Source organism: Oncorhynchus nerka, linkage group LG25 (assembly GCF_034236695.1).
Source record: "Oncorhynchus nerka isolate Pitt River linkage group LG25, Oner_Uvic_2.0, whole genome shotgun sequence".
NCBI lineage: Eukaryota > Metazoa > Chordata > Actinopteri > Salmoniformes > Salmonidae > Oncorhynchus > Oncorhynchus nerka.
Window position 1 is genome coordinate 18,596,879 of NC_088420.1, and position 12,438 is coordinate 18,609,316.

Here is a 12,438-nt window from a genome sequence, read left to right on the forward strand (position 1 = left end):
ACTCTGAATGGTTAAGGTTAGGGTTAAGTTTAGACTTTAACACTGAATGGTTAAGGTTAGGGTTAAGTTTAGACATGAACTCTGAATGGTTAAGGTTAGGGTTGAGTTTAGACATTAACTCTGAATGTTGAAGGATAGGGTTAAGTTTAGACATTAACTCTGAATGGTTAAGGTTAGGGTTAATTTTAGACATTAACACTGAATGTTTAAGGTTAGGGTTATGTTTAGACATTAACTCTGAATGTTGAAGGTTAGGGTTATGTTTAGACATTAACTCTGAATGGTTAAGGTTAGGGTTAAGTTTAGACATGAACTCTGAATGTTTAAGGTTAGGGTTATGTTTAGACATGAACTCTGAATGTTTAAGGTTAGGGTTAAGTTAAGGCATTAACTCTGAATGGTTAAGGTTAGGGTTAAGTTTAGACATTAACTCTGAATGTTGAAGGTTAGGGTTAAGTTTAGACATTAACTCAGAAATCATAAGTTAAGGCATTAACTCTGAATGGTTAAGGTTAGGGTTAAGTTTAGATATTAACTCTGAATGTTTAAGGTTAGGGTTATGTTTAGACATTAACTCTGAATGGTTAAGGTTAGGCTTATGTTTAGGCATTAACTCTGAATGGTTAAGGTTAGGGTTAAGGTTTGGGTTAGGGTTAGGGTTAGGGTTCAGACATTAACTCTGAATGTTGAAGTTTAGGGTTAAGTTTAAACATTAACTCAGAAATCTTAAGTTTAGGCATTAACTCTGAATGGTTAAGGTTAGGGTTAAGTTTAGACATTAACTCTGAATGGTTAAGGTTAGGGTTAAGTTTAGACATTAACTCTGAATGGTTTAGGTTAGGGTTAAGTTTAGACATTAACTCAGAAATCTTAAGTTTAGGCATTAACTCTGAATGGTTAAGGTTAGGGTTAAGTTTAGACATTAACTCAGAAATCTTAAGTTTAGGCATTAACTCTGAATGGTTAAGGTAAGGGTTAAGGTTTGGGATAGGCTTAAAACAAAAATCTCAAAAACAACTTTCTATCACTGGATTGAATTTGCAACCTTTGAAATCCCCGTCCACAACACCCTAGCAAAACCAAAACCCACTTGAAGGTAACAGCACTCACTGTTGCCCCTAGTGGCCGGTTTCCACATCATCTCCCAAAAGCCTCAGACATGCATGGACATCGAATACTGACTTGTATCATGGGTGACCTGGCTGGGAATGTCAGTGTGCATGAGTGTGTAGGGCCCTGTGCGTGTGCATAAAAACAGTGCAAAAATAAAATACAAGGGCCAACCCATTTTGTTGGCTATTTAGCAGTCTTATGGTTTAGGGATGGAAGCTGTTCAGGAGCCTGTTGGAGTCAGACATGATTCACTGGTACTGCTTACCATGTGGATGGAGAGAGAACAATCTATGGCTTGGGTGGCTGAAGCCTTTAACGATTTTCCAGGCCTTCCTTTCACACCGTCTGATATAGAGGTCCTGTGTGGCAGGGAGCTAGGCCCCAGTGATGTACCGGCTGTCCGCACCACCCTCTGTATCGTCATGCGATCGAGGGCTGTACTATTGCCATACCAAGCAGTGATGCAGCCAGTCAAGATGCTCTCAATTGCTCAGCTGTACAACCTTTTGAGGATCTGAGGGCCCATGCCTCCTCCTTCAGCACTCTCCCCTCCTTCTCCATCTGGGCTGTATTTCCTCTCCCTTCTGTTAGAGTTTTGTCACCACAGTCCAGAGTGCAGACACGTTTCTCTCCCTCTTCAGCTCTCCAGGGATGGTTGAGGGGGTGTTGTTGTGTCGGTCTGTTAGGGCCTGTTCTGTCTGGAATGTGTTGAATCGATCTCCAGCTGGGTGAATGTATACCTCATATCAATGCAGGAGCAGTGCTGGGGGGTGACGCTCCTCTTGGGCCGCTCGTCTGTTGGGCTGTCTAAGGGGCTCCACCCCCCCCCCCCAAAACCCCACTAATCTTCCCGACACACAGATTCTCCAACAGCTTGAGCGCAGCACCCGAGTCGGCATGGCAGTTGCCGTGGTAACTCGACACATCTCCATTTGCTCTGATTAATGAAAAGGTTTTTGTGCAAGGAAGAGATTTTATTGTTGCGCATGGGAATCAATGAGGGATTTCATTGTTGCCCAGTGCAATCAATAACTATCGGTAATTGCTATTTGATGGGTTGAGCATCAACGGGCACCACAAGTCCACTGCAAGATGCAATATGAAACAATTCTCAACACAGAAGGTAGGGCTTGCAGGCTTCCATGACATTTTATTCTATTGTATAGGATGTTACTTTACATGTTGGAACTCAGCTGGTTAAAAGAAGGATGAATAACCTACATTAACATTTAAATAAACAAGAGAGAGGAAGTTGGGAAGTCTGCCGTGTCAAACTGGCTTCTACCACATGAGGTATCAGACAGATAGCTCTTGTCCTCTTATCTGACTTAGAGAGGAGGAAAATAGTATGTGGGAAGGAGAGGTTTAAGGTGGGGAGAATTCATCAGGGAAGATTATTCAAATAAAAACTGGCAAGTATTGGGAAGACCATGGGAAGTATTGGGAAAACCATGGGAAGTATTGGGAGGACCATGGGAAGTATTGGGAGGACCATGGGAAGTATTGGGAGGACCATGGGAAGTATTGGGAGGACCATGGGAAGTATTGGGAGGACCATGGGAAGTAATTGACATCAACTGTAAATAGCAGATACAGAAGAGTAGCAATAATGAAAGACAACTTCTAGCGGGTCGAGAGAGAGAGAGAGAGAGAGAGAGAGAGGGGCAGAGAGAGAGGTAAAGAGAGGGAGAGTGAGTGAAAGGTAAGGATAGGGAGGGAAGCAGAGAGAGCTAGGGAGAGAGAGAAAGGGAGAAAGGGAGAGGCAGGGAGAGAGAGAGGAAGGTAAAAAAACTAGAGTCAGGGAGAGAGGGAGAGAGTGAGAAGCAGGGAGACAGAGGGGGAGAGGGAGAGAGAGAGAGAGAGGGGGCAGGGAGAGTGAGAGGTAAGGAGAGAGGGAAAGAGAGTGAGGGAGGCAGCGAGTGAGAAGCAGAGAGAGAGTGAGAGGCAGGGAGAGAGAGGGAGGAAAAACTAGAGTCAGGGAGAGAGTGAGAGAGAGGGAGAGAGTGAGAGGCAGGAAGAGAGGGAGAGGCAAGGAGAGAGGGAAAGAGAGTGAGGGAGGCAGCGAGTGAGAAGCAGAGAGAGAGAAGCAGAGAGAGAGTGAGAGGCAGGGAGAGAGAGGGAGGAAAAACTAGTGTCAGGGAGAGAGTGAGAGAGAGGGAGAGAGAGAGTGAGAGGCAGGAAGAGAGGGAGAGAGTGAGAGGCAAGGAAAGGAGAGGGAGAGTGAGTGGCAGGGAGAGAGAGGGAGAGAGTGAGACAGGGAGAGAGTGAGAGGCAGGGAAATAGAGGGAGAGAGAGAGAAAGAGAAGACCTGGAGAATGCAAACCAACAAAGCATAGAGTTGGGGAGGGAGGGAGAGATGGAGGGAGAGGGAGAGGAAGAGGGAGAGAGAGGGAAAGGGGGAGAGAGGGAGAAGAAGAGGGGGACACAACCACACAACTGCTGACCACACCATCATTAGAACCATTGAGCTCAATGGTTCTAAAGATGAATTTAGCCTTAAATTACTTTTGGATAACCGGGCCCTGGCCATTTTGCTGAGTGGGTATTTTGTAAGCAGGGCAAGATAAAAGTTTCGTATCAGTTTATTTTCCCTGTCACCCAGCAACAATTGAATCCTTACAATAATCCCTACAGTCATTGAATCCTTACCGTAAGGTTGAGTAAGGCATTCTGTCACACCCTGATCTGTTTCACCTGTCTTTGTGCTTGTCTCCACCCACCTCCAGGTGTTGCCCATCTTCCTCATTATCCCCAGTGTATTTATAGCTGTGATCTCTGTTTGTCTGTTGCCAGTTAATCTTGTCAGGTCTTACCAGCCTGTTTTCCCATCTCCCTACTTTACCAAGCTCTGTTTCCTAGTTCCCCGGTTCTGACCATTCTGCCTGCCCTGAGCCTGCCTGCCTGCCGTTCTGTACCTGCCTGGCTCTGACTCGTTTACGAACCTCTACCTGCCTTTGACCTGTCTTTTGCCTGCCTCCTGTTTGGGTCAATAAACATCTGTAACTCTAGCTGTCTGCATCTGGGTCTTATCCTGAGCTCTGATACACTCATTGTGCTTAAAATAAGCAAGGTAAATAGCTTTTAAGATTATTTTAAATTCTCACTTACACATATTGCATTCCACTTTTCACATGTTATGTACAATGCATTCATAAAGTATTCAGACCCCCTTTTCCACATTTTGTTATGTTACAGCCTTATTCAACAATGGATTATATAGTTCAATCTACCCACAATAACCCATAATGACAAAGCAAAAACAGGTTTCAGAATTTGTGCAAATGTATAAAAAATAAATAACTGAAATATCACATTTACATAAGTTTTCAGACCCTTTACTCAGTGCCTTGTTGAAGCACCTTTGGCAGTGATTACAGCCTCAAGTCTACTTGGGTATGACGCTACAAGTTTTGCACACCTGTATTTGGTGAGTTTCTCCCATGCTTTGCAGATCCTCTCAAGCTCTGTCTGGTTGGATGGGGAGTGTCGCTGCACGGCTATTTTCAGGTCTCTCCATAGATGTTTCATCAGGTTCAAGTCCGAGCTCTGGTCATTGTCCTGTTGATAGGTGAACCTTTGCCCCAGTCTGAGGTCCTGAGCGCTCTGGAGCAGGTTTTCATCAAGGATCTCTCTGTACTTTGCTCCGTTCAGCTTTCTCTCAATTCTGACTAGTCTCCCAGTCCCTGTCGCTGAAAACAACCCTCACAGCATGATGCTGTCACCATTTTAGAATAAGGCTGTAACGTAACAATACACGACAGTGATACGGTGTTGTATTCTCAATTCAACGTTTAGTTCAATGAGAAAAGACCGAATATGGGTGGAGACCAGAGCAATCGATCTCCGGCTCATAGATTAAGAGCATTTCGTAGATCACAGATTAACACTTTTAGGCACCACAAAATAAAGTAATCAATATAACGTTTACACATTACTCTCACAATTCGTACCCTTTGACAGATTTGAACTTTAACACAATTATATGAATGTCATCAATCTCTATCAACTAATACTGAATGCATCTTTTTAACCTTAGATGTTTTAAGATCCTCACATACTATGAATTTACTAATACTTTTTAATGTATAACAGGCTATGAATATTTCCTTTAAACTGTCACACTCTCCCCGACAAAATAAATGTTGTCCCAACATTACCAACATTGTCTTCTTCAACAGTCCGTATGCACTGGACCTAGAAAATCCTCTTCTGTAAGGTAGTACTTGAGCAGAGGTCAAGGGTCACAGTTCAAATATAACTAACAAGTTATATTCACAGTCCATATCTGTTGACCAGCTATATAACATCAGCAGTATTTTCTCATACTATTGATCAACAGTCCATCAATTTTAACGATCTATATGCATAGTCTGCAAATTGTCTCTTTTGACAGTCTGTGAAATCAGACAGTAGTCCATGGTCAAACATGTCAACTCTGTAGCCTCATGTTTGCTGAAGCCCATACATGTAAGGTGGCTGAAAGTAACATTGCTGTAGTGATGGCAGCCATGGAACCAGTCCTGGTGCAGAGTAGACAGGGAACAACTGTGGCTGTGGCTGTATACTGTAGCAGGAAGGGATACCAAGCTAATCATAGGTGATACGTCTTGGAGGGTGTCTCTCTCTTTGTGGCAGCTGGTAGGCTGGTTCCTCAGGTTCAGCAGCATCAGTATATGAAGGAAAGGCACTTGGTGGACGATCATCAGGCAAATTTTCAGCAGGCAAGTTAATACCCTCAGCAGGCAGGTCTTTAACTGTTGTTGTCTCCTCCAGCCGCTTTTCAACAAGAGACTGTGCTGGTAGCGTATCAGGGACTGGCACTGCAACTGTCTGTTTCACTGTTGGGGGTCTGTGTTCCCACTCTCTCGCTGGTTCAGCATTCCTCTCCTCAGGTACTGTAGGAGATGTGGGAACCTGTAGCGGCTCATGATGAAGGTCATATTCATCCCCACTGTCTTCATCAGAATCTAGAGTCTGTGATGCAGGCTGGTGTCTCCTCGTTTTCTGACTTTTGTCCACTTTGGTCATTTCTGGTTGTGTCTCAAAAGGTAAGTGGTCACAGGACATGAGCAGGTTTCTGTGCAGGACCCTGGAGCGTCCCCTACCCATTTCTGATCTCAATTCATAGGCAGGTCTGAACCCATTTGTCTCACCACTGTGTGAATTGTATCTTCCCAATAGTTACGGAGTTTTCCTGGTCCTCCTCTTGGTGTCAGGTTTTTAATCAGAACTCGCTCGCCAGGCTGTAGCACTGAACTCCTAACTTTAGTGTCATAGTACTTCTTACTTCTTTCAGCGGCTTTCTGAGCATTTTCATTTGCAATGGCGTATGCTTCTTCCATCCCTCGTTTCCAGTTCTCCACGTATTCTCACTGGTTACTGGAACCTGCCTCTGTGCACAATCCAAAGAGCATATCAACTGGAAGCCTGGGTGATCTCCCAAACAGAAGATAAAATGGTGAATAGCCAGTCACTTCGCAACGGGTGCAGTTATAGGCATAAACCAGTTTGTTCAGAGACTCCTTCCAATTTGACTTTTGTGTCTCAGTTAGTGTCTTTAACATTTACAACAATGTTCTGTTCATGCGTTCCGCTTGACTGTTTCCCATCGGGTGATAGGGTGTTGTCCTGGACCTCGCCATGCCACTGAGTTTCTTTAACTGATGGAACAACTGATTTTCAAATTCTCCCCCTTGGTCATGGTGGATGCGGGACGGGAACCCAAACTTCAGGACAAAGTCATTGAAGATGAGATTTGCAGCAGATTTACCTGACTTGGATGTGGTGGCGTAGGCTTGAGTGAAACGTGTAAAATGATCAACAATCACGAGGATGTACTCATATCCCCCTTTGCATCTGTCGAGATGAAGGAAGTCAATACATACCAGTTCAAATGGCTGTGTTGTCACAATGTTTGTCAGAGGAGCTCTTGTTGCATGGGCTGGCTTTTTCTGCTTGACACGGCTACAAGTTTTAGCCACATAGTGCTCGATGTCAGATTGCATATATGGCCAGAAGAAGCGGTCACGTACTAGTGATACAGTGCGGTCAGTACCTTGGTGTCCCATGTTATTGTGCAACTCTTCCATCACTTTACCTTTGTACTGCTCTGGTAGAACTAACTGCTTGTGGGCTGTAGTGATTCTGTACAGAATGCCATCACTGTCTATTGTCAATTTGTCCCATTCTCTGAATAGGCATTTTGTCTTTGGACTGAATTTCTTTTGCTCTTTAACTGGCGGTTTGGAACCAGACAGTTTAAAATTGAGCACAGGACGGATGACCGGATCAGATTCTTGTGCTTCTCTTATCCCATCTTTTGGGATCGAGCTGGTTGTTGCAGTGGTTGTCTCACCTTCAGCTGATACTGACATAGATGCAGCTGAAAATGACCAAGGTACAACAGCCTCTTTCTGTACCTCAACTGCTTGTATCGTGGCGGCGATGGTGTCTGGTGGAAGCTCCTCAGAACATTCTCTCATCAATGACTCTACATCCAGTGGCATCCTTGACAAAGCATCTGCATCACCGTTCTCTCTGCCTGGCCTGTACTTTATTGTAAAGTGGAAATCAGCCAAGTCTGCAACCCACCTGGAAGTGGTTGGGTTCAGTTTTGCAGTCGACAGAATGTAGCAGAGCGGGTTGTTATCGCTGTATACAGTGAAGGTCGGAGCATAGTACAAATAGTCATGGAACTTATTAGTGATTGCCATTTTAGAGCTAGAAATTCTAGCTTGCTCGAGTGGTAGTGATAGTTCTTCTCAGCTGCTGTTAAGGTTCGAGAGCCATAAGCAATGACCCTAAGCTTCCCCTCTTGCTTTTGATAAAGAACTGCTCCCAAGCCTTGGTGTGACGTATCAGTGTGTACAACAAATGGCTGAGTGAAATCAGGGAAACCTAAAACTGGTGGGTGAAGCAAACACTCAATCAGCTGTTCAAGTGCCTGTTGATGCTGGTCAGTCCACAGGATTGGCTTGTTTGAGGGCACCACATGACTTACTTTCTTTATTTTTGTTTTCCGTGGGTGGTCAGGTAATTTCTCTGAATCTGCTTTCAGGAGGTCATACAGGCAGCTGGCACTCCTAGAAAAGTCTTTGATGTACTGTCTGTAGTAAGTGAGTAAAGCAAGCATTTTTCTGAGCTGGCCCACAGTCTCTGGTCTGATTTCTTTCAATGCTCTTACTGCTTCAAAATCGGCTGGGTCAACTCGGCTGCCCTCTGCAGACACTATTCTGCCCAAATAACAGACCTGGGGTTTAAAGAGATCACACTTACTTGGTTTGAGTTTAATGCCATACTCTCTGAGACGCTGCAAAACTTTTCGCACATCATTCACATGGCTGTTGAATGTTTTACTGAAAACTAGCGTGTCGTCCAGATAAGGGATGCAGATGTTATCCCGGAGCCCTTCCAAACACTCCTCCATACACCGCTGAAAAGCTGCAGGAGCGTTCATGAGGCCGAATGGCATACGTATCCACTCGTAGAGTCCCCACGGTGTCACAAATGCTGTCAGGGGTCTGCTTTCTTCAGAGATGAACCCCTGGTGATACACTTTCCCCTGATCTAAGAGGGAGAACCAGGAATTACCACCTAAACTGTCCATGATGTCTTGGACCCGAGGGATGGGCTGGCGGTCGGGATGTGTCTTTCTGTTCAGGTCTCTGTAATCTATACACAACCGGAGGGTCCTGTCCTTCTTACGAACGCACACGACAGGTGAAGTATCTGAAGAGTTTGACTTCCTAACCCAGCCCTGGACTATGAGGTCATAAATGTAACCCTTCATCTCCTGATACAGTGGCCTGGGCACTGACATGTATGTGCGCTTTACTGGTTCAGAGTCCTTCAGAGAAATAGTCATTTTCAATCGTTCAATGCAGCCAATGTCATTGTCTGATCTGGAGAAGGAGTGACACTCTTCTCTAAGCATTCTCTAAGCATTTGCCTAACAACCTGACAACTTCCGGGTTGGAGCGAGCGGTCGCATTCGCGCTTCGGTCCGCAGGTAGTATACATTTCATTACATTTCACTATAGCACAACGGTTTGATTTGTCTAATCTTAGCAATTTCTTCTTAGCTAGCTACATAGCCGTCTTTGTATCAAAGATAATTGCGTAATTATCGTATTTCGTCGTCCTAACGTAGTCTACACTGCTATCTGCCCAGCAGCTAGCCAGCTAGCCAGCTAGCTAACGTCCACCGTCTACCGATTAGCAGCACTGTAAAAACTATTACACTCAACTGAACGACTTGATTAGTGTAGTGTTAGCTAGCTACATAGTTGTCTTTGCTGTCTTCGTATCCAAGATAATTGTGTAGTTTAGAGTGTGTAGTCTTAGAGTGATTATCTTAATTTACCGAGGTTAGCTAGCCAGCTATTTGTCGTCCTTAACGTAGGAGACACTGCTAAATAGCCAACAGCTAGCCAACGTCTACCGAATAGAACTTCCTCACTCAAAAACCCGGTCGCATTCCGCTTCGCTCCACAGGTAGTATCACATTTTCATTTCATTTCATTACAGTACAACGGTTTGATTTGTTTGATCGTAGCTAGCTACATAGCTAGCTACATAGCCGTCTTTGTATCAAAGATAATTGTGCAGTCTAGAGCGATTTTCTAGGTTAAAGTCAAAGTCAACAACGCAGCCACTGCCAGCTAGCCTACAAAGTCAACAATGCAGCCACTGCAGCTAGCCTACTTCAGCAGTACTGTATCATTTTTAATCATTTTAGTCAATAAGATTCTTGCTACGTAAGCTCAACTTTCTGAACATTCGAGACGTGTAGTCCACTTGTCATTCCAATCTCCTTTGCATTAGCGTAGCCTCTTCTGTAGCCTGTCAACTATGTGTCTGTCTATCCCTGTTCTCTCCTCTCTGCACAGACCATACAAACGCTCCACACCGCGTGGCCGCGGCCACCCTAATCTGGTGGTCCCAGCGCGCACGACCCACGTGGAGTTCCAGGTCTCCGGTAGCCTCTGGAACTGCCGATCTGCGGCCAACAAGGCAGAGTTCATCTCAGCCTATGCCTCCCTCCAGTCCCTCGACTTCTTGGCACTGACGGAAACATGGATCACCACAGATAACACTGCTACTCCTACTGCTCTCTCTTCGTCCGCCCACGTGTTCTCGCACACCCCGAGAGCTTCTGGTCAGCGGGGTGGTGGCACCGGGATCCTCATCTCTCCCAAGTGGTCATTCTCTCTTTCTCCCCTTACCCATCTGTCTATCGCCTCCTTTGAATTCCACGCTGTCACAGTTACCAGCCCTTTCAAGCTTAACATCCTTATCATTTATCGCCCTCCAGGTTCCCTCGGAGAGTTCATCAATGAGCTTGATGCCTTGATAAGCTCCTTTCCTGAGGACGGCTCACCTCTCACAGTTCTGGGCGACTTTAACCTCCCCACGTCTACCTTTGACTCATTCCTCTCTGCCTCCTTCTTTCCACTCCTCTCCTCTTTTGACCTCTCCCTCTCACCTTCCCCCCTACTCACAAGGCAGGCAATACGCTCGACCTCATCTTTACTAGATGCTGTTCTTCCACTAACCTCATTGCAACTCCCCTCCAAGTCTCCGACCACTACCTTGTATCCTTTTCCCTCTCGCTCTCATCCAACACTTCCCACACTGCCCCTACTCGGATGGTATCGCGCCGTCCCAACCTTCGCTCTCTCTCCCCCGCTACTCTCTCCTCTTCCATCCTATCATCTCTTCCCTCTGCTCAAACCTTCTCCAACCTATCTCCTGATTCTGCCTCCTCAACCCTCCTCTCCTCCCTTTCTGCATCCTTTGACTCTCTATGTCCCCTATCCTCCAGGCCGGCTCGGTCCTCCCCTCCCGCTCCGTGGCTCGACGACTCATTGCGAGCTCACAGAACAGGGCTCCGGGCAGCCGAGCGGAAATGGAGGAAAACTCGCCTCCCTGCGGACCTGGCATCCTTTCACTCCCTCCTCTCTACATTTTCCTCTTCTGTCTCTGCTGCTAAAGCCACTTTCTACCACTCTAAATTCCAAGCATCTGCCTCTAACCCTAGGAAGCTCTTTGCCACCTTCTCCTCCCTCCTGAATCCTCCTCCCCCCCCCCTCCTCCCTCTCTGCAGATGACTTCGTCAACCATTTTGAAAAGAAGGTCGACGACATCCGACACCGCTGGTTCTGCTCACACTGCCCTACCCTGTGCTCTGACCTCTTTCTCCCTCTCTCTCCAGATGAAATCTCGCGTCTTGTGACGGCCGGCCGGCCAACAACCTGCCCGCTTGACCCTATCCCCTCCTCTCTTCTCCAGACCATTTCCGGAGACCTTCTCCCTTACCTCACCTCGCTCATCAACTCATCCCTGACCGCTGGCTACGTCCCTTCCGTCTTCAAGAGAGCGAGAGTTGCACCCCTTCTGAAAAAACCTACACTCGATCCCTCCGATGTCAACAACTACAGACCAGTATCCCTTCCTTCTTTTCTCTCCAAAACTCTTGAACGTGCCGTCCTTGGCCAGCTCTCCCGCTATCTCTCTCAGAATGACCTTCTTGATCCAAATCAGTCAGGTTTCAAGACTAGTCATTCAACTGAGACTGCTCTTCTCTGTATCACGGAGGCGCTCCGCACTGCTAAAGCTAACTCTCTCTCCTCTGCTCTCATCCTTCTAGACCTATCGGCTGCCTTCGATACTGTGAACCATCAGATCCTCCTCTCCACCCTCTCCGAGTTGGGCATCTCCGGCGCGGCCCACGCTTGGATTGCGTCCTACCTGACAGGTCGCTCCTACCAGGTGGCGTGGCGAGAATCTGTCTCCTCACCACGCGCTCTCACCACTGGCGTCCCCCATGGCTCTGTTCTAGGCCCTCTCCTATTCTCGCTATACACCAAGTCACTTGGCTCTGTCATAACCTCACATGGTATCTCCTATCATTGCTATGCAGACGACACACAATTAATCTTCTCCTTTCCCCCTTCTGATGACCAGGTGGCGAATCGCATCTCTGCATGTCTGGCAGACATATCAGTGTGGATGACGGATCACCACCTCAAGCTGAACCTCGGCAAGACGGAGCTGCTCTTCCTCCCGGGGAAGGACTGCCCGTTCCATGATCTCGCCATCACGGTTGACAACTCCATTGTGTCCTCCTCCCAGAGCGCTAAGAACCTTGGCGTGATCCTGGACAACACCCTGTCGTTCTCAACTAACATCAAGGCGGTGGCCCGTTCCTGTAGGTTCATGCTCTACAACATCCGCAGAGTACGACCCTGCCTCACACAGGAAGCGGCGCAGGTCCTAATCCAGGCACTTGTCATCTCCCGTCTGGACTACTGCAACTCGCTGTTG